Consider the following 22,446-nt stretch of genomic DNA (forward strand, 5'->3'; position numbering starts at 1 on the left):
GGTTACCGAGGCCCGGTCGGCATCGGCCCAAGTCTCCACCTCCTGCTCAGCAGCGCCAGGCAGCTGCCCGAGCACCACCGATGCACGCTGCTTGCCGGTCATGGCATACATATCAAGAACAGTACATATTTTCTTCTTGAATACCTGCAGGGCATCGGGCTTCCCATCGAACTGAGGTAGCCAGGCAACACCGGGCACATAGGGCAGGGTGATTGGCATGACTTGGGTGATCGCCGGGGCCACCGCTTCCCCCGCTCCTGGGACCAGAGCGGGAGCCGCCACGTTTCCGTCATCTGTCACATCCGCAGGCGCCGCCACTCCAGCGGCAGGTGCTACTCTGCCATCCGGATTAGGCACGGACACCTTTCCGCTTCTCCCCCTTGGTCTTTTTGCAAGCACTCCCTTGTGTGGCAGGTCAGTTTTGTTTTCGGCCTCAGGGTATTGTTTCCTTCCGGCCTCGTTCCCAGGGGGCGGGGCTTCAGCTTTGCGCCCTTTCTCGGGGGAGAAAACGCTGGGCTGTTGTTTTTTGCACCTAAAAATGGCGGCAAAATGGCAACTTCTGGAAATTTTTCAACGGATCACCGCTGACTGTCCAAATCAAGGCGCACTTCCACAAAGTAGGTGGATGGGTTACAATCCTGTTCGTGACGCCAGTTTTGGGGGTGTGCCGCCCCCACGTCTGTAGCAGCCGGGTTGCTCAGATCCGGACTGTGTGGCTCGCGGCATCCTTCGGACCCGGGGGTCACGCAGACATGCCAAATGAAAAGGGGGACGTAGTTGTATGGGCTTGGTATTCAGTTCGTGACGCCACCCATTGTGTGTGGTGAAGTGGGACACCACCGCTGCTGTTGTGGGACACCCGGGGTAGATGTAGTGGAAGCTGGATGTTAACCCCTCCGTGGGTAGGGGTGGTTGCCTCGGGACCCAGTGTCTCTGTGCAGGGTATGGCGATGCCAGGGGCCTGCTCGTCCGGACGTACCAGTGGGTGTTTGGTTACTCACAATTAAATGAATCACACGAGTCTTTTGGTAAACCAAGGTGCTGGTGGCTGGCCACCGCGACCGGTTGTACTCTGGTCCCCCACACGGCCTGGTGGTTGCCGTCTTTTCCTCTGCGCTAGTTCTGTTGTTTGTTTAAACTTCCGGGTATGAAACACGGGAGTCCGCTCCCGGCTTTTTGTGTACCTGAGGAGCCGTGCCCGCTGACGCTGACCCGTGGGATCTATCAGGCCCTGGCGGTTGCCCTATCCCTCTCTGTGGGTGGTTGTCTGCTTTTGGGACTTTGGTTGGGACAGGACCTATAATCCTGCCCTCAATCAGTTGATTAGCTAGGCCGTTGGTTCCGTTCCTGGCTTCAGGGTCCGAGTACCCCCTCTGTGCACGGTTTCCGGTCGGGTCTCCGGTGTTGGTATCGGCGGGCTCCAACCCTGTCCCGGTCCACCTCGGATCTACCGAGCCATATTCCCGTCTCCTGCTGACAGAGATCACCGTCTGTCACCTAGCCAAGGTTTCAGGGCTCCAACCCTGGCACCTGTCAACTTGGCACCTCCAACTTGCACTTGAACGTTAACTCATCTGCCTGTTTTTCCTGCCCCGGGCTGTCTAGACCCCTAGGTGGGCGTTCCCTATACGCCTGGTTCCGTCCACTGGTGTGCCTGTCTTTCCCTGAGGGGGGTGACTAGGGTTTCAGGTCGGCTGTATGTGACCCTGTGAGGGAAGGTGTTATGCGGGGGCCTAATGTGTGACTACCTGGTTTTGCCAGGGCGTCACAGTAGTAATCGCAGATACTTTTAAAAAAGGGCTGGATGATTTCCTCAGTACACATAACATTGTCGGTTGTAAATTATTTAATGACAAAATGTAGAATTGGTGAAGGAAGGTTGAACTAGATGGACCTAGGTCTTTTTTTTAAACCTATGTAACAATGTAACTATGGGTAAGGTTCTCTACTCTGCAGTTATCTAGGTTCTATAGCTAATCCAAAGCTTGTAAGAACAGTCCAAATGTTCTCTGCATTCCACCACTGGGAAAACATAGATTGGACATATTGAATAACATGTTACTTCTCTAATCTTTTATTGTTTCTTAGAAAAAAAAATCACCAAAGCTGTCTGGCAGCCACTTATCTTCCAGACTCCTTAGAAATAATATTCCTATTGCAATTTTTTATACATCTTAAGCATCTTGACTATGAATATAATCAGTATATGTCAGGGCTGCCACCATGAATTTCAGGGCCCCATACTGCCAACATTTTTGGGGGCCCTTCAGACTCCTCCTTCACCACAGCTCCGCCTCTACCCCTTGAACCCTTGGCAATAGAAAAAAGTTATTTCCAGAATAACGTCCAAGAAATAAGGTTAAAAACTCACTTATGCAAATCTATCTAGCAGGATATATCTAAGACTAAGAGCCTCTTTTAGGTTTGAAACATTAAAACATTGTTTTATATTTTGTGGATCCATCCAACCTAGTGTTAATTTTAATATTATGGCATAAAATTGGTTTTTAATCTTATTTTTTGGACGTGATACTGGAAACAACTTTTTCCTATTGCCGGACTTTGCCTCTTTCAACACAGAGCTGACCTCCTTGCACCGTCCCCCAGAGAGAGGCCCCAAGTAATGCATATCCCGGGTGAGCTGAGATCCTCCTTTGAATACTTACCTTAAACATTCCACAATCCCACCATCACTCTTGGAAAATCTCCAATTTTGCAAACAGTCCTCACCAATCAAACATTAACCGCTAGTCATCATTTTGACAGCCCGAAAAAAGCTGTATGCACAGTTTTTCGGGTCATCAGAATGACGAGCCCCAGACAGAATCATCAGCCATATGCGTATATCTAATATATAAAGCTGAGTGTATGTGTATGTGCATGTCCTCTAAAGGAATCCACACCGTCACATTTACAATCACGATATTTTGCACAGCCACCTCATGTGACTCAGGGAACGTAATAGACTATGTTTTAAGGAGAAAATTTAACCCCGCGCTTTACAGGTATTCACCAAAAAAACCTCCTCACATTAAAGTCAATGGAGCTGGAAGCTACTGGTCATTAATAGCAGCTGTGATTGGTTGCTCTAGGCAACAAAAGACATTCTTAGTATGAGAAGCTTATGTGTGAGGTAATATGATATTGGTAGAGAGACAGATAGAGAGAGACAGACAAGGAAAGAGACAGACAGAAACAGGCAGAAAGAGGCAGACAGGTATATAGACACATTGAGACAATAAAATACAGACAGAAGGAGACAGACAGGGAAAGAGACAGACAGGGAAAGATACAGACAGGGAAAGAGACAAAGACAGACAGGGAGAGAGACAGACAGACCGGGATAGAGACAGACAGAGAGAGGCAGATGGGGAAAGAGACAGACAGGGAATGAGACAGATAGGGAACAAGACAGACAGGAAAAGAGACAGACAGGAAAAAAGACAGACAGGGAAATAGGCAGACAGAGAGAGACAGACAGAGAGACAGACAGACTACATGCACATATACACACAGACCTACAACAGGCACATTTAGTTACACACACTATACATTACCTCATTTTGAAGCTCCTGATCGGTGCAGAGCAGGAGAGGAGCCAGAGGGACCTGCACGGAGGCTGCAGCAGCTGATCAGCTACAGGACCTTCCAGTTCACTGGTCATGTGATCAGGCACATGATTAGTCAGATGGCCTGGAAGGTCCTTCATCTTTTCAGCCTCCATTCTGGTCCAGTACATTTCTTGTCCTGCTCTGCATTGATCACATAGATCAGTGTGGAGCAGGAAGAGAGGGCAGCTCTCTATGAGCAGCTCGGGCCCACCTCATTGCCCTGATGGTGGCACCGCCCTCTGGGGCCCGGTGAGAAGAGGAATGAAAGGGGCCAGGGCTGTCAGTGGCCGGGCCCCCCTCCTGGCTTCTGCTCACATTGCCCCATACAGGAGTCACGGTCGTAATGCCCTGATGTCGGCCCTGGTATATGTGCTTAAAAGGAGGAATGAAAAGAAGCCGGGTTTAATATTTTATAGACAGAACAAGGTCAATTAATGAATTAATGAGTGGAGACATTTTTATGATGATATGTTATCTGAGCCAAAATAAATTTATGTAGATTTTATTTTATGTTGCATATTAGAGGTTGGCCCCTACTTTTACATTGATGGCCTCTCCTTAAGATAGGTCATCAATGTGTAATCTGCCGCGGTCTGACACCCTGCACCCCCACTGATCAGCTCTCCTTTGTGCCAGCGGTGGCAGCAAGCAGCCATAAGTGCTCAGCTCCAGAGTTGCCCCGTTAATTGATAGTAACTTTGGCCAGGTACTTCACATGTGCCTCCTATTCAAATTAATAGGAGGCAGATGTGTAGTAACTGGCCGCAGCAGCTATCAAAAGACGGGCAGCTGAGCGTCTCTGACTGCCGCTGCATTTATATCCCAAGATTAGGCATCAATGTTAAAGTAGTAGCCAACCACTTTATGTCATGTCACTCTCGAGATACAATATGCAAGAGCATCAAATATCAAAATAGAATACAGAAAAAAACTGTCCAGTAGATGACTATAGCAACTTAAGTCAAATTCTCTTTTTTTAAAATAGTTAAAACAATATAATTTTTTTTTATAAAGATCCAGCGTATTCCAAAGTAATTTTTTAAAGAATTCATGTCTAAAAAAATGGAACAATCAATGACTTGATTACTTAATTATATGACCACTTACTGAACAGTAAATGGCAAAATTTGCTTTTCATTCTATCTATCCACGTTTCAAATTTGCCCGTAATCCAAATAATGCTCTTACATTTTTTATTGGGATGCTGAACCTTAATGATATTTTATAGAATTTGAAAAGCATGTCTGCTTTTTTACAGAAACAGCACCACCCCCGCCTATGGATTGTGTCTGATATAGAAGCTAAAAAGATCCATTGAAATAAATGGGACTGAGACGCAGAACCAGGATGGCGTGTTGCTTGAACAAGTAGGCAAGTTTAGAAAAACATATACGCAAAATAAATGTAACATCATTTTTTAAAACTTTCTACAAGTGTGCTCTTGTTCAGAAACAAAGAAGCAGGAATGTTCAAGGGGTTGTCCAGGTTTGACGTGAAAGTCTTGAGTCACTATGCTTGCTGTCAGGATTCTTTCTCAGAATTCTTTAAGTCACATTCCAACAAGACGTGTGCACCATCATTCACTTGTATTGAGTAAGGCCACGCACGTCTAGTCGGACTGTGGCCAGGTTTAAAAAAAACATTTAAAAAACACGCATGTTAAAATATAAGTGCAATTCTTACATGTTTCAAAGTGTCCTTATTCATAGAAGGGTCTATGATTTTGGACCTTTGCGGTCTGAAACACGTAAGAATTGCGCTTATATTTAACATGTGTGTTTTTTAATTGATTAAAATAAAATGAGCTTTTAAAGATATTTTGTGGAGCAGGATTCGGTGCTGGAATTTTTTTTTTCATCGTTGCTTATATCTCTATTTTGGGAGTGCCGTCCCTGAATTTCCGTGCATCTATAATGGCTCATATATCGCTGGCAGTGACACATAGGCTGAAAACCTTTTTCTTTTTCTTTGCAATGTGTTTTTATAGTTAGATATGGAATCATTCATTGATTATAGACTATTTACAAGATACCAGGGAAAAATAGCCATATTCATCCCTGACATCCTACATTTTAAATGTCAAACCCAACGACAGTCATGGAAAATAATATTACTTAACTATAATGGGGGCCATTTGATTTCAATTAAGGTGTACCGTATTTGATGGATACCTCAATAGTTGATAAACAGACCCCATTATTAAGGTATACGTATGATGGTTTTTATAGCTGTCATGCAACAAATACAGTTTGCAACAAAACTGATAGTGGTTTTGGTGATGTATTCATGTACTGATGGTGGTTGTGGTGACATCTTCATGTCTTCATGTACTGATGAGGGTTCTACTGCTGTATTCATCCCCAGAACCATGAATAGTACATGAAAACAAAAACAAAATCATCATTAGTTCATGAATACATCACCAGAGCCCTTAACAGTACATAAAGATGCCACTATATAGAACCTTCATTATTTTTTTTTTTTGTTTGCATCTTTTTATTAACATTTTACAAATTTTAATACAAGAAATAGAAGGAATAAGGGAGGAATTAGGGAAGGTAAAAAGGAATAGACATAAAGGAAAAAAGGAAAAACCAACAGTTAAGTGTCGCCTTTATGGCCAATGCTTCAAAAGTATTAACATCAAACGTTTTGTCACCAGCGTACTTGGAAAAACAAAAACAATAATATACATGAGAAATAATAATCATTACATGTCAGGAGGCTAAGCTATATGCAGACTAGGCATAAATGTTTTCGCCCATAAAGACCATCTCAATTTGTATCTCAAAAAGTTCTTTTCTTTCAATGCAAACCTATACTCGTATGAATTGTTATGATATCCGTTCAATAATCTCTATTATGGAAGGTGCCTCTACCTGTCTCCATTTTGAAGCAATAAGATGTTTTACCACGAGTAGAATATGGCAAATTATGTGTCTGCATGGGTCTTTAAACTCTTCTATACCAATTAACAATAGTGCCAGTTGGGGGGAGAGAATGAAACTCTGTGATGTAACTTTATTTATTAGATCACACACATCTTCCCACATCTTTTTTAAAGCTAGACAACTCAAAAAAATATGCAAAATTGACCCATTTTCTCAACACTCTCCAGCACAAAGGAGAGTTAGATACGGACATTTTATGTAGCTTTTGAGGAGTAAAATACCAGCGTGAAAGCACCTTAAAGTAAGTTTCTTGCAACGTGGCGCAGGAAGTGTTGGATAACGTTAAATTCAATGATTTTTGCCACTGTTCCAGTTGAAAAGTCTGACCAAGATCTTTCTCCCAGTTCAGAATATTTGATCTTTTATCAAATTGGAGGTCTTCATTAATAATGGCATAAATGTTGCTAGTTTTCCAATATAACTTATTTTGTGGGTTAAATAAAATATCTAACAAATCTACTGGTAGTGAAAAGGTTAACTTTTTGTTTTTATTTAAGCACTGGTTAAGGAGTGTCCACGAATATTGCTGACAATCCATTGAAGACCTTTTCCCATCACTTTTGCATATTTATTTTTGTTGTACTTTGACTGCTCACTATTAGTCCTGTTAGACATTGAATATTTTTCTGCCTATGGCAGTTGCTACTTAGCCATTTTTTGAAAAAACCTCTCTGGGATGGTAATCTTGTCTGGTGTTTTGCACAAGAGTTCCCTGATGTAGTGGGTGGAGGAGCGTGTGGTCCTAAGGGAATTTTGACCATCAGAAGTTGGCATATATTAGGGTTAGCAGGGCCTCTCTTTGCTTTAATCTATTCCTAACCAACTGTGTATTGTTTACTTCTTATATAATCGTCAATATTTGTTGGAGGCCTTAACTATCCTTTTGAGGCTGCTCTGAGCCAAGTTAGGATTCCTTTTTCATCTTTGAGGCTAGCTAGTTTCTTAGGTAGTGACAAGGCGTCTAGGTAGGGTAGGTATGCTCCACCGCTATTTCTACTTGTGTATATACAGTCAGGGGGTTGCCGCCTGTTAGATTCCAACCACTCTTGTGCTCTTTTTTTCTGGGTTTCCCAGGTTTTTTCCTCCTGGATTCTCGGGGTAGTGGATTTTAGTTCTTGGGTCCACTTTTTCTGGATAAGGGAAGGTGTTTCCCTTGAATGTGATATTTGTGGGAATGTCAGCGGTCTCCTGACCATAACACAGCTCCTTCTTCTAATATCTCCATAGCCAACCCCTTATGTCTCCATAGAAAGCCGCTCTTGTAATGTCCTTATAGCCATTCCATTAAGTCCACATAGCCTGTCCCTTATTTCCCCATAGCCAGCTCCTTATGTCCACATAGCCAGCCCTTCCTGTAATGCCCCCATAGTCAGCTTCTTGTGTTCCCTTAGCCAGCTGCTTGTGTCCCCAAAGCCAGTCCCTCTTGTGATTTCCCCACTGAATCTCTTATGTCCCCAAAGCTAGCCCCTTATGTCCCAATAGCAATTCTCTCTTGGAAAGTCCCCACAGAAAACCCCTCTTGGAATATCCCCATAGCCAGCCCCTTATGTCCCCACAGCCATCCTCTTATGTCCCCATAGCCATCTCCTCTTGGAATATCCATATAGCCAGCCCCTTATGTCCTGAGGTAACCTCCTAAAGCTCCAGAGCCTACGGCTCACCTTAACAGGCCTAGAGAGTCAAGCTACTAGAGAGCCATCGGGGCAAAGAAGCAGAGAGCGGTGAAGAAGAGTGAGGGAAAAGAGTCACAGGCCCAGCAGCTTGTGGACAAGAGGTCCAAGATAGTGGGGATAGGCCGAAAAGGAGTACCCCAGAATACAGAGTCAGCAGAACCGTAGCAGTGAGACCATGTCTGTGATATGGGTGAGAATGTAAATAAACCATTTTAACTTTTGTTTACCAAGATCTCCCTGGTGTCACATGTTTTACTACTGCGTCTATGACGGAGACCGGCTGCAGGGTGATGGGCACCACCTTGAAGAGAATAGTAAGTCTCACACACCCCACCCAAAGTGATCTACACACATCGGCTTTCTCTTGCAAAGTAGTATGGAGCCCCCATGGTTCAATGTATGTATCACCCTTTACAGGCTTAGCTGCAACAACAAACCTAGCAGGAGATGAAGAAGCTGTTAATGTAACAGATCAAGCAACAGCAGCAGCATCGAGAACACCAGCAGCAGATCCAGCCACTGCAGCAGAAGGAGCTTGAGTTATAGCAACAGCATTAGTAGTAGGAGGCCCTTGTGTTGTGAATGTCAGTTATGTGTTAGCTGCTGTGAGGCTCCCTCTTGTGGCCAGGAATTGTTTGCACAGACCAAGTGTGCTGGAGCAATGGGCGTTTCCATTACTAACTCTCTGCCTATTTAAATCTTGGTCTGCTAGCAGGCTGAGCCGGTTCTCATTTGTTCTTCAGTTTACCAGCCTTTTCATCTTGCTCCAGACCACATCTACCCCAGATAAGTGCTTGTTTCTTTCTTATGTTGTTTTGTTCTTTTTGTTCTTATCTGGGTTTGTCATTTACTGTGGTTATTGTCAGTTCACTAGCTTGCAGGAATCTTCCCTCTCTGTGCTTAGCTGGGAAGCTCCCTGCAGCTATGTTTGGAGTATTGCTCCTATTAGTCCATGTGTTTGTTGCTTCTTGAATTTGTAATTGTTCCTGCTTTCTGTTCATTGGTTTGACAAGAGTGCCTAATATAGGACGGAGTTCAGATCGTGCGATCTGAGGACTTTTTATACTATCAGGTATTTGGATTTTTGTAGGGTTTTTCTCTGGCCACCATCAGCCCCTTTCCTATCCTTTCCTATTTAGTCAATGGAGCCTCACCTTGCGAATCCTATCATCCATCTGTGTATTGTGTTTTCCTATATCACCGTAGTCTTTGAATGTGGGGGGCTTGCTATACCTTTGCGGTCTTTTTCTGAGGCAGACAGCTATTCATCCTTCCTTCCTTTAGGATAGCTAGTTCTCCGGCTGGGTTCGCAGTGCATAGGATGTTAGTTAACCCCTCAGCTACTTCTAGTGTTGATGGTTAGTAAGTGGATGGCGGCCAGATTAGTTGCCAATACTCTTGTCACCTTTTTTGCCATTGATCTATTGTGGTCTTCCATGGTTCCGGATCATAACACCCTTGTGCAGCAGATGCCATTCTTAGCGGAGGCAGTCCGTGGTAGGGCGACTGTCCCACCCCCTGGTCCAGGTGATGACTCTTACATCAGGAAAGCGGTAAGATAGGCCATGCAGAATATGACCCCAACTGACAATATTGGGTGTTTCTGACTGAATGTGAAAGGATCGCTGAATGGGAGAAACTCCCAACAGAGCAGTGGGCGGAGGTTCTGGCCTTGTAGCTAACCGGGGAGCCACAAAAGGCCTATTATGACTTAGCCTTACAGAACACCAAAGAGTATGGAAAATTAAAGACTAAAATATTGTCGCAATTGGGTGTGACAGTGACTGACAGGGCACAATGGGCCCCACACTTGGGCGTATCACCGTGATAAACCCCCTCATTGACAAATGTTTGAGTTGCTACATCTACATAACAGCCGGCACTATGGGACCTGCAGGACTTTGAATGCAGCCAACTATTGCATATTGGACGACTGACCCCATTATGGGCCACTGACGTCATGCTCTGATTACCGGTACCCTTGGATCTTTAAGAAACAAGCCTCGGATCAGTTATTCCCCTGATGAACCACTAAGAAAAATATAGGGGGGAAACGCGTCGGGATTACGGGATAGACCTTTGGATGATCCCGGAAGATAAGTTATCCCTGCTGGGAGTTTATATCTATATATAAAAATAACATTTTTTTCATTGATCTGAGATTTATTTAATATCTATAATATGGCTGGAACATACTTATGTATGGCTGAACAGTGAATTGTGACTAATTGCACAATCTATTTTCCTTGGTGGTGGGTCTCCCAGTTGCAACTGACGAGCTGCAGGGAGAAAATGGGGAGAGACGACGTGGAGCGGGGGGTACCCAACAACGTATGGTGCACCTCCACTGGTAGGTAGGTGAAAGGGAGGGATAGATATTTCATCCCCAATCTCCTTACAAAAGCTACTGGAGTAAGAAGTGCAACTATTATAGTTGTCCCTATCTTGAGAGTAGTAAACAACTAGCACTATCCTCACAAATCGGATCTATCACCCTTCTACACCCACTTAAACAAATTAGTTTATACAACTACCATGTAAAAGCAATTTTGTTTTTATACTCATAGATTTTAATATTTAATTCTAATAAAGTAATTTTTTTAGGAGTGTTTCTGACTGAATGTGAAAGGATCGCTGAATGGGAGAAACTCCCAACAGAGCAGTGGGCGGAGGTGCTGGCCTTGTAGCTAACCGGGGAGCCACAAAAGGCCTATTATGACTTAGCCTTACAGAACACCAAAGAGTATGGAAAATTAAAGACTAAAATATTGTCGCAATTGGGTGTGACAGTGACTGACAGGGCACAATGGGACCCACACTTGGGCGTATCACTGTGATAAACCCCCTCATTGACAAATGTTTGAGTTGCTACATCTGGTCCAAAAATGGCTATAGCTGGAGTAATATACCCCAGCGCAGATGGTGAAGTGGGAGGTAATGGACCAGTTCTTCCACTTCCTTACAAGGCTGGTGCAGACATGGGTTACCTAGATAGATCCCTGGAACACAGATGATCTGGCTGGACTCGTGGATACGTTCCAGGTGGTAGATGATTCCTCGGGGAGGCAACAGAACTCAGCATCTCCATACTGGGGTTTCCAACAGGGGTGAATACCCAAAAAAAGGGACTAGAGTCATAAATGAGGGCGTTCATGGTCCAAAGGGGCAGCTGAGGTATTGCCGAAGGTCTTAGCTAAGAACATAACTTGTTGCAGGTGTCACAGCCCCTGGTTATGTAGCTGCCCGTTGTCCCTTAACTACTGAGACAATGGGCTGCAGCATAGGGTGAAGCTGTTCCTATTATGCCTTTCTGCAGTGTAGACTGTCCCCCCGGTGAGGAGCCACAGGCATGTCCTGTCACCATAAATAGCATGCTAATGACTGGCCTATTAGACTGTTGGTGACCCTAATGAGGGCCACATGTCCTCTCCAACTGATTTTCAGAAAGAAGATCGGTGTTTGCTGCTTCCATGGGGACACTAAAGACTACCCTGTCACCACAGTGGTAATTCAGACAAACCAGGGTACAGAGTCCAATGAGGATGGCATGGTCCAGGACTTGTTAATTCTGATCATAATAGGCCTGGACTTTTCCTTGTTCTGGTACCTGTGGGGGAAGGTGGGTGTCCCTAGTTGCTCAGGTAAGAGCTGGTGTGTCCCTAAGGACGCCCCATCAGAGCCAGAGTCTAATCTGTTTCCGAAGGCTGAAATCCCTGATAGGTGACCGGGGGGAATTTTAGGACTGCCCAATTTAGGGACATGACAGTAAAATGGGTGTTTGATAATGCCACTGTCTTAAACTGAGAAGCCCAGGAGATTGGACTCAACACCAGGTACCCATATTTCATAGTAAATGGGGACTTCTTATACTGGGTTAGCAAGCTGAGAGAGGAAATAATAGAGTAATTGTTGGTACTGGGCCCTTTAGGCATAAGGTCTTGAACATGGCCTACTCGCATGTCTTGGGTGGTCATCTGCGCGTTATTAAAATGCAACAGTGGATCCTTTGGAGGTTTTACTGGCCTGGGTGTCACCAAAAGATAATGAATAATGATGGACGAGTGTGCTCACTACTGCTTGTTACTCGATCGAGAATCAGAGTTCTCCAACACCACTTGAATGCTGAGTATAATGTAAGTCAATGGGAAACTCGAGAATTTTGAAACTCAGATGCTCAATCAAGTAACTAGCTATGGCGAGCTGACTCTCTAATCACAAATAGTAACTATTGAAGTTGCCTGTTAACTAACCAGTCCAATCTCTCACTTCCATAGTTGTCTAGTGCTGTTACCTATTATAGAGATGCTTTTTGAACTAATAGCTATAGATCTAGTGGGACCACTGGTAAAGTATGTAAGAGGAAATCAATATATACTGGTGGTTCTCGACTATGTGACACGGTACCCAGAAGCAATACCCGTAAGAGAATCCTCTGCGAGACACATAGCTCAAGAGCTGGTGCACATCTTTCCAAGATGGGAATACTGAAGGTAATCCTGATGGACCAAAGAACCCACTTTATGTGTATAGCGATGAGGGAATTGTGTAAAGTCCACCATATCACCCAACCGAAGATGTCGGTATACCATCCTAAGACGGATATCCTAATTTAGAGATGTAAGAAAACCCTAAAAGTTATGCTAAAGTGGACACAATCCAGAACTGTCAAAGACCACTCTCAAAGAAGCAGGTTAGGGTCTTTCTGGGAATCGTGGGGTACTACAGAAGGTTCATCCTGAACTTTGGCATTATTGCTGCACCTCTGACCAACCTCCTTAAGAGTAAGACGTCAGCAATGGCCAAAAGGACTTCAGAGGCAGTGGTGGCTTTTCAAGAGTTGAAGATTGACCTTTGTAAAAAACTGGTCTTGGTGGCACTCGACTTCAAGAAGGAATTGGTTGTCCAGACAGGCTCAGAGGTTGGATTAGGAGCAGTTCTCTTCTAGGTGGTCAATGGCGAACACCCAATATGAAGCTGTCAGCCTGTGAGAAAAGCTATCCTATTGAAGAAAAGGAGTTCTTGGCCATTAAGAGGGCACTTTACGGTATTACCTTTTAGGCCTAAAGTTTAGAATAGTTTTGGACCATGCTCTGCTCAGGTGAATGAGGGAAAAGAAAGGGAAGTATGCTCAGATAATCGGTTGGCTCTTAGCTGTGCAAGATTTTACTTTCCATGTAGAACATAAACCCGGGAAACTGCATGGTAATGCAGAAGCGCTATCAAGACTCCATTGTCTAGTAGTGGATGGTGCCAAGCCACATGGCTTTAAGCAAAGGGGGAGGTATGTAAGATGGTTGACGGACATGTAGTTGATGGGAGGTATGTATTGCAAAGGTGGTTATCCTCTGTGAGCGGTGCTGCTGACCCCACGTCACCTCCTTCTATCTATTTCCTGCCTCAGGGCAAGATGGGAAGGAGGTGACGTGGGGTCAGCAGCACCGCGCTTGCGCAGAACGAAGGACGCCGAGGGGGAAAGCGCGGTCCCGCGATTATGGGCGGTTGCTTGGTAATAAACATCACAGCACCGCCCATAATCTAAAGCCTGCGCGCACGTCACCAGCGGTGACACTGGGCACAGTGCTCATCCACGAGAGATGAGCACTGGGCATGCGCGGGGACCTGTGGAGCACTGGGCGGCGTCCACAGCTATGGAAATCAGCGATGGGGGATGGCCTAAAGCGACAGGAGGCAGACTAACGGCCATCAGGCAGCCCGCCCCCGTGTCACATTTACAGAATCTGAATACAAAAAGGTACCACTTTATAAAGTCTTTATTTTGGTCTCACAGGGGGCACAATAATAACAGGGACCTTTCTAGAATGCAGCCCAGGAGCTGCAGAGGGGGAATCTTTTAGGTTTTGGGCGAAATTTCTGCTGACAGGTTACCTTTAACAAATGAGGAAGGGCAGTTGGATCACCTGGAACTGCGTCTACCTCCAATACACCGCCTCAAGAACTGTAAACTGTCTCTGTATACCAAGCCCTCCAAGTTAAGTTGTCTAGCATGATGCCAACATGAGTGTTTAATGTTTGACTAAGTTATTTGTCAAACTTGTTATGCTTGAAAATAATAAAAAGAATATTGAAAAGAAAAGAATGAACAAATCAATAGTGGTTGAAAAATTGGCTTTATTAATTTATTTTTTACGTTGTTCACCTTGTGGTATAGGTGATTAGGTGGCTTTATTCCTCAGGTCAGAACGATTACAGTGATGCCAGGTTTATATAGTTTTTTTACGTTTGGCGACTATCACACTAAAAAATGCTTTTTGGAGGTTTTTTGCATCACCGGATTTTGAAGGCTATAGTTTTTTTTTTCATTTTTTGCCGAGAGAGTCATATGAGGGCTTATTTTTTGCGGGATGAGTTGGAGTTTTTATTGGTACCATTTTTGGCCAAATAATATTTTTTGATCACTTTCTATTCCTCTTTTTGTGAGGCAGAATCAAGAAGAATCCGCAACTCAGGCATAGTTTTGTTTTATTTTGTTTATTTCTGTCGTTCACCGTGCCGTAAAAGTGATAAAGTTTTATTCCTCAGGTCGGTATGATTACAGCGATCTCATATTTATATAGTTTTGTTTTGCATTGCTGTATTCTGAGAGTTATAACGTTTTTATTTTTTGGCTGATGGAGCTGTATGGTGCCTTGTTGTTTGCAGGACAAGATGACATTTTCAGTGGTACCATTGTTATTTATATTATCTCCTTTTCATCCCGTTTTATTCCACTTTTTTATCAACTGTATGTTGAAAAAACATAGTTTTTGCTCCTTTTTTTTACCGTATTCACTGAAGGGGTTTACTAGTGTGACAGTTTTATAGCTTGGGTTGTTACGGCAATTCCAAATATGTGTACTTTTATGGGTTTTTTTTTACACAAGTATAACTATTTATTGGAATACGTTTTTTTCTTTATTTTCTGATTATTTTAAAAAATATTGTAACTTTTTTTTTAACTTTTCACTTAGTCCCTTTATGGAACAACACCCAACAGTACTCTGATCATAGCTGCAATGTTCTGCAGTGCTCGATCACTGCTGGACTTCGCAGCTGTCAGCACTGCAGTGAGAGAGTCCATGTGATCATGATCACACTGGCTGTCTGTAAGCTCCCAGTAGTCAGGTGACCTAGAAGTCGTTATGACGACCTTGGGTCACCATGACAATGATCGGACCCTTGAGATTAGATTGCGGGGGTCCCAATCAGAGGAGAGAAGAACCGCGATCCCTCTTCTAATCCCCTAAACACTGCCTTGTTTTGGATTCATCCTATTACTTGTCTTTAATAAAAGTGTGTGGATAAAGTCATGTGTGGATTACATGTGTATTTACTACTTTTCTGGTGTGGAAATGCTTTTTATCTGTGGATTTTCTGCATTTGTCAGTCTATGGGAACAATCTTCAATAAAATGCATATTTATCACAAGGGAAACTTACATGCTGCAGATTTTAAAAAGGGAAAGCAGAATAATTTCCACCACATTTCCACAACATTAAAGGGAGTCTGTCAGTAGGATCATCCCTCCTAATCCATTTAACATGGGCATGTAAGTCATAGGAAGCTGTATAAAATGATATCTTGTTATCTGTGATTCGATGTCTTTATCCAGAGAAATCCGCATTTTTCTTATATGCAAATGATCTAGAACAATCTATGGGCCGGACACTGATTTGTATGAGAATCTGCCACCAGGTATTATTATAACAAGAAGGGGGAGTTAGTGAGATGTGTAATGGGTGCTCTCTGCAGGATCCTCTTAGCTTCAGCCTCCATCTCACAGGCAGACAGTGAAGCAATATTGTTATAATACAGCAGAGCTGAGTGTGATTATAACTGACACATCTGCAGGTTCAACTCAGCTTCAACCTCCATCTCACAGACAGAAAGTGAAGCAATATTGTTATAATACAGCAGAGCTGTGTGAGATTATAACTGAAGCATCTGCAGGTTCCTTTCAGCTTCAGCTTCTATCACACAGGCAGACAGTGAAGCAATATTGTTATAATACAGCAGAGCTGTATGTGATTATAAGTGACACATCTGCCTGTTCCTTCAGCTTCAGCCTCCATCTTACAGGCAGACAGTGAAGCAAAAATATTATAATACAGCAGAGCTGTGTGTGGTTAGAGCTGACACATCTGCAGGTTTCTCTCAGCTTTAGTCTCCATCTCACAGGCAGGCAGTGAAGCAATATTGTTATAATACAGCAGAGCTGTGTGTGATTATATCTGACACATCTGCAAATTCCTCTCAAATTCAGCCTCCATCTCACAGTCAGTGAAGCAATATTGTTATAATACCGTATAGCTGTGTGTGATTATAACTAGAGATTAGCGAGCCTATGAAGGCTCGAGTTTGGTTCGGTTCGGTTTGTCGAACGGAGGCCCCGTTCGAGTTCGGTTCGACGAAGCGTTCGACAAACCTCTCCAACTCCATTGAAAACAATGGGAGACTGTGGTTGGAGTCCCCTTGCTTTTTTTAAAAAGAACCAAGATGAACAAGTCATGGATCTACCGTGGAAAGCTTCAAGAGGAACCTCAAGACCCACCTCTTCCACCAAGCCTACAACCTACAATAGCCCTCAGTCCAGTAGACCACTGCGCAACCAGCTCTGTCCTCACCTATTGTACTATCACCCATTCCCTGTAGACTGTGAGCCCTCGCGGGCAGGGTCCTCTCTCCTCCTATACCAGTCTGTTTTGTACTCTTAATGATTGTTGTACGTATACCCTCTTTCACTTGTAAAGCGCCATGGAATAAATGGCGCTATAATAATAAATAATAATAATAATAATAATAATAAAGGATCGCAGAGTACTTTTCTACCCCTGTGTCATCCAAGGGAGGCGAAAGTCTGGTGTATTTTTGAGAGTGCTTCATGCAAAGCATATTTTTAAGATTGCAACTGGGGTACAACTGATGCCAGTGAAGTGGTGTGTGTGTGTGTGTGGCCCAATTTTTAGAAACGGGGGAGACTGTGGTTGGAGTCCCCTTGCTTTTTTCAAAAAGAACCAAGATGAACAAGTCATGGATCACACAGGACTTTTCTACCCCTGTGTCATCCAGGGGAGGAGAAAGTCTGGTGTATTTTTGAGTTTGCTTCATGCAAAGCATCTTTTTAAGATTGCAACTGGGGTCAACTGATGCCAGTGGAGTGGTGTGTATGTAGCCCAATTTTTGTAAACAAGGGAGACTGTGGTTGGAGTCCCCTTGCTTTTTTCAAAAAGAACCAAGATGAACAAGTCATGGATCACAGAGGACTTTTCTACCCCTGTGTCATCCAGGGGAGGTGAAAGTCTGGTGTATTTTTGAGAGTGCTTCATGCAAAGCATCTTTTTAAGATTGCAACTGGGGGACAACAGATGCCAGTGAAGTGGTGTGTGTGTGTGGCCCAATTTTTGGAAACGAGGGAGACTGTGGTTGGAGTCCCCTTGTTTTTTTCAAAAAGAACCAAGATGAACAAGTCATGGATCTACCGTGGAAAGCTTCAAGAGGAACCTCAAGACCCACCTCTTCCACCAAGCCTACAACCTACAATAGCCCTCAGTCCAGTAGACCACTGCGCAACCAGCTCTGTCCTCACCTATTGTACTATCACCCATTTCCTGTAGACTGTGAGCCCTCGCGGGCAGGGTCCTCTCTCCTCCTATACCAGTCTGTTTTGTACTGTTAATGATTGTTGTACGTATACCCTCTTTCACTTGTAAAGCGCCATGAAATAAAGGGCGCTATAATAATATTGGATCGCAGAGTACTTTTCTACCCCTGTGTCATCCAAGGGAGGCGAAAGTCTGCTGTATTTTTGAGAGTGCTTCATGCAAAGCATCTTTTTAAGATTGCAACTGGAGTCAACTGATGCCAGTGGAGTGGTGTGTATGTAGCCCAATTTTTGTAAACAAGGGAGACTGTGGTTGGAGTCCCCTTGCTTTTTTCAAAAAGAACCAAGATGAACAAGTCATGGATCACAGAGGACCTTTCTACCCCTGTGTCTTCCAGGGGAGGCGAAAGTCTGGTGTATTTTTGAGAGTGCTTCATGCAAAGCATCTTTTTAAGATTGCAACTGGGGGACAACTGATGCCAGTGAAGTGATGTGTGTGTGGCCCAATTTTTAGAAACGAGGGAGACTGTGGTTGGAGTCCTCTTGCTTTTTTCAAAAAGAACCAAGATGAACAAGTCATGGATCACAGAGGACTTTTCTACCCCTGTGTCATCCAGGGGAGGTGAAAGTCTGGTGTATTTTTGAGAGTGCTTCATGCAAAGCATCTTTTTAAGATTGCAACTGGGGGACAACAGATGCCAGTGAAGTGGTGTGTGTGTGTGGCCCAATTTTTGGAAACGAGGGAGACTGTGGTTGGAGTCCCCTTGTTTTTTTCATAAAGAACCAAGTTGAACAAGTCATGGATCTACCGTGGAAAGCTTCAAGAGGAACCTCAAGACCCACCTCTTCCACCAAGCCTACAACCTACAATAGCCCTCAGTCCAGTAGACCACTGCGCAACCAGCTCTGTCCTCACCTATTGTACTATCACCCATTTCCTGTAGACTGTGAGCCCTCGCGGGCAGGGTCCTCTCTCCTCCTATACCAGTCTGTTTTGTACTGTTAATGATTGTTGTACGTATACCCTCTGTGAGGTAAATCCGGAGATATGACGATAAATCATGACATTCAAGTCATGTCAGGAAGCCCTCTCCTGGTGTCACTACCCCCTTCCCTTCACACAACTGGTTTAGCAACAAATCCATGGCCATGTCCTGTGATATGGAAATTAGGTGGCTTTAGGACAATGGATACAGGATGACTCCCTGCCGTCACCCTGTAGTAGGAGCTGCTAGCTAGTTAGCAAGGCTATGGAAATAGCCAGACAGAACGACTCCAGTAAAAAATGGTTCATATCTCGCAAGCCATATCTCCGATAAATATGGCAACCATAACAATGGTGTCTCCGCATGTGGACGATGCTGGCACACCCTTTTTATGGAAGTAGGACATTGGGAAACACACCAAACGTGATATCAGCCAATGGGGAACTGGCAGACAGGTCATGAGTCCCCTCGTTCTGTAGCTAAATTCATAACTGTCACCATGAGAGCATTGGCGTCTGCCTACGACGCTCCCAGGCAAAGTTATAGCCAAAATCCCCTTTGCTGGATAATTCTGATCCATGCAGGGGGAGTGGCAGTGCTTCCCTGTGAGGTCACTAAGGTAGGAGGGGACCTGGATCTGCCCAGGTTGATAACCCTACTTCGGCCATTTTCCAGCGTTCTTCTGCTCGGGGGCCTGGTTGGGACAGACCTGTGAGAGAGTTCCTGGAAACCTGGTCTACAGCGCCCCCCTGTGGCCAGACGCACAAGGTAACTGATTGAATTGCATACCTGTTGTAAACCATGCTTTATCTGTAACTGTACTCTGACATAACTGTATATTCTGTAGATTCCCTATTGTATATATTGTAGTTTCTAGTGTGCTTTAGGCGATTAAATTATATAATTAATCTTGGGCTGTTCTGTTATCTCGATCTTGAATCCCACGTCTGTGTGTTCGGCTAATAGTTACCGTAAATCGGTTGGTGGCAGCGAGTTGTGCCAAGGATTATTGTGGGGAGGCCAGTGAGATTCGGGGAGAGTTTATATATTCCGCCCACGGAGGTCGGGGGAATATATACCCTTCTCTCGCCGGGGGCCCTTCAATAATCGGCATAAGTAGTATAGCGGCCTCCTTGCTTATTGTCGGGCAATTCCATAATTGGCCTGACTATAAGAGGGGCGCTAGAGAGCGCGTCACGTGCTCTGTCTGTCGGTCGGGAGGTATAGAGTAGGGGTGACCCCCACTTGTTACCCCCCGATTGTGACGTACTGGTAGCCAGCGCGGGGGATTTCTGAGTGACCCCCCCTGTGGTTTGTGACATATTGGTGGCAAGCGGTGGGATCGAGATAATAGTGTGTGTGAGTGTGAGACCCATACTCCCAGACACTAAAGACTGCCTGCAGCAGCTGTGGCTGCTGGGGTCTTCAGACTAGCTCAACACTAGAGTGTCAGAGTGCAGATACTGTAAGGTGTGTGGAGGCATCAGGTGTCAGTTCTGTGTCAGTGACCAAAGTCTGCAACAATGGCTGATAGCACCAGGAGCAAAGCCAAAGGAATGGCCGATGCTCAGGCCAGAGACGATGAGGAGGTTGTCCACGAGCCCTCCAGGAGCCCGACGCCAGAGAACAGCTCTGCAGAGGACATCGCACAACCTGGGACTGCTAGACAAGATGAGGAGGAGCTCGCCCAAGGTTCCTCAACGAGCCAGATGCCAGCCCTCCGCTCTGCAATGGACAGTGAAGCACCAGGCTCCGCAGCGGGCCGCAGATCACCACGTGCCATTCCACCGAGCCTGGGAGGCTCGGATAGCCTTCTTCAAATGGCTATGGCCCTTCTCCAGGCTGGAGACCGGGATACCTACGAGATACTCATGGCAGAGCGCAGGGCAGAGCGGCAGGCAGCGCGTGAAGAGCGCCAGGCAGAGCGTGACTACCAGCTGCAGCTAGCTCAGCTCCGGCCCTCATCAGCCACACGTGACCTTCAAGACACCAAACTTCCAAAGGTCCGTGTTGAGGACTTCCCAGTGCTGGAGAAGGATGGAGACTTGGACTCTTTCTTGACTGCTTTTGAGCGGACTTGCTTGCAGCACCATCTGAACAAGGACCAGTGGGCCAAATACCTGACCCCCCGTTTAAGGGGTAAGGCCCTGGATATCCTTGGGGACTTGCCTGCTGAGGCAGATCAGGGCTACGACACCATCAAGCGGGCCCTGATCCAACAGTACAACCTCACCCCGGAGTCCTACCGCAAGAAGTTCCGGAGCCTACAGAAGGGACCAAAGGACTCCTGGGCTGACCACCGGCGGGCACTTGCCCGAGCTGCCGACCACTGGACCCAAGGCCTGCAGCTTTCCACCGGACCGGAGATCCTGGACTTGTTCATCACGGAGCAACTCTTGTGGAACTGCCCTGAGGATCTCCGCCAGTTCATCCGAGACCAGAAGCCAAAGGGATCCACGGCTACAGCTGCCCTTGCCGATGACTACACCAACAACCGGGCCCCTGAGGCCAGGAGAGCGGCCACCAGCAGCACCTGGAGAGGGGGTAAGATGAATTCTGCGACTGCCCCACCTGCCCCTAGACTGCAGGGGGTGTCCCCCTCAACTCCCCTCTCCAGGCCCGTGGCGGAACCAAGACGGTGCCACCAGTGCAACCTACCTGGACACTTCAAGGCCATGTGCCCTCAGCGTCCCAAGGCCCCGGCTCCGTCCCCGTCCCAAGGGCCGCCCAAGGTGTATTGTGTGGGTGGGGGTGGTGGTAGGTCCCTGGACAGCTTCCAACCTGTCACCGTCGGCCAGTCTGTGACCATAGGACTGCGAGACAGCGCCTCGGAGGTGACTCTGGTGCGGCCTGAGATGGTGTCCCCCCAAGACTTGATCCCTGGAAAAACCCTCGCTGTCTCCGGGATTGGAGGCACTGACCCGGCGCTGCCTGTTGCTAACATTTATGTGGACTGGGGCGCAGGGCGAGGGGTGAGGGAGGTGGGGGTAACTGATCGGATCCCTGCAAACGTGCTACTTGGGACAGATTTGGGGCAAATAACCTCCCAGTTTGGCCCCGCCCCAAAGGCTGAACCTTCAGCCAGTGCTGACGTGCCTCCGGACAATGTTAATGTGTTATCTATGAATGATGTAAGGGAGGAGGGAGTGAACTCTGATATTTCTGCTTGCATAGACACCATAGACACACACTCAGCTGCAGCTGTGACAGGGGAGGGGGTCAGAGAAAGGTGTGACAATGCCTCTACAAGTAACCAGCCTGTGAGCTGGGATCTGTTGCCCTCTGCAGGGATAAGCAGAGAGCAGGGTGCTGCAGGGGGAGGACCAGTGTGTGGGGTGGGGGCTACCACAGCAAATGTGGGGTCCCCAGAGATTTCACAGCGGGGTTCTGTTGCTGCAGAGGGGGAACAGGCAGGTGAGATTGGGGCCGGTCCAGGAGCGGAAGTGCTCCCAGGTAAGATCTCGGTGCAGGGTTCCCCCACAACCGGGGTGTCAGGAAGCCAGGTAGGTCTGCCTGAACCGGCGACTTGGTCAGGAACGGAGGAGGAGCAGGCACGACCCACGGTCGCAGCGGCTGTGGCCGCTGTCACCCGCAGTGGGAGTGCTGGAAGCCAAGGGGCCTCCCGGA

The 22,446-nt window shown here is 45.9% G+C and overlaps 1 protein-coding gene across 1 annotated transcript in view; it reads right to left on the minus strand.

Annotated features, from left to right (window-relative positions):
- Positions 1-22,446, minus strand: part of SHC2 (SHC adaptor protein 2) — a 145,932-nt gene that overhangs the window by 89,683 nt on the left and 33,803 nt on the right. The window lies entirely within an intron of this gene.

The sequence above is a fragment of the Anomaloglossus baeobatrachus genome, chromosome 1 (assembly GCF_048569485.1).
Source record: "Anomaloglossus baeobatrachus isolate aAnoBae1 chromosome 1, aAnoBae1.hap1, whole genome shotgun sequence".
NCBI lineage: Eukaryota > Metazoa > Chordata > Amphibia > Anura > Aromobatidae > Anomaloglossus > Anomaloglossus baeobatrachus.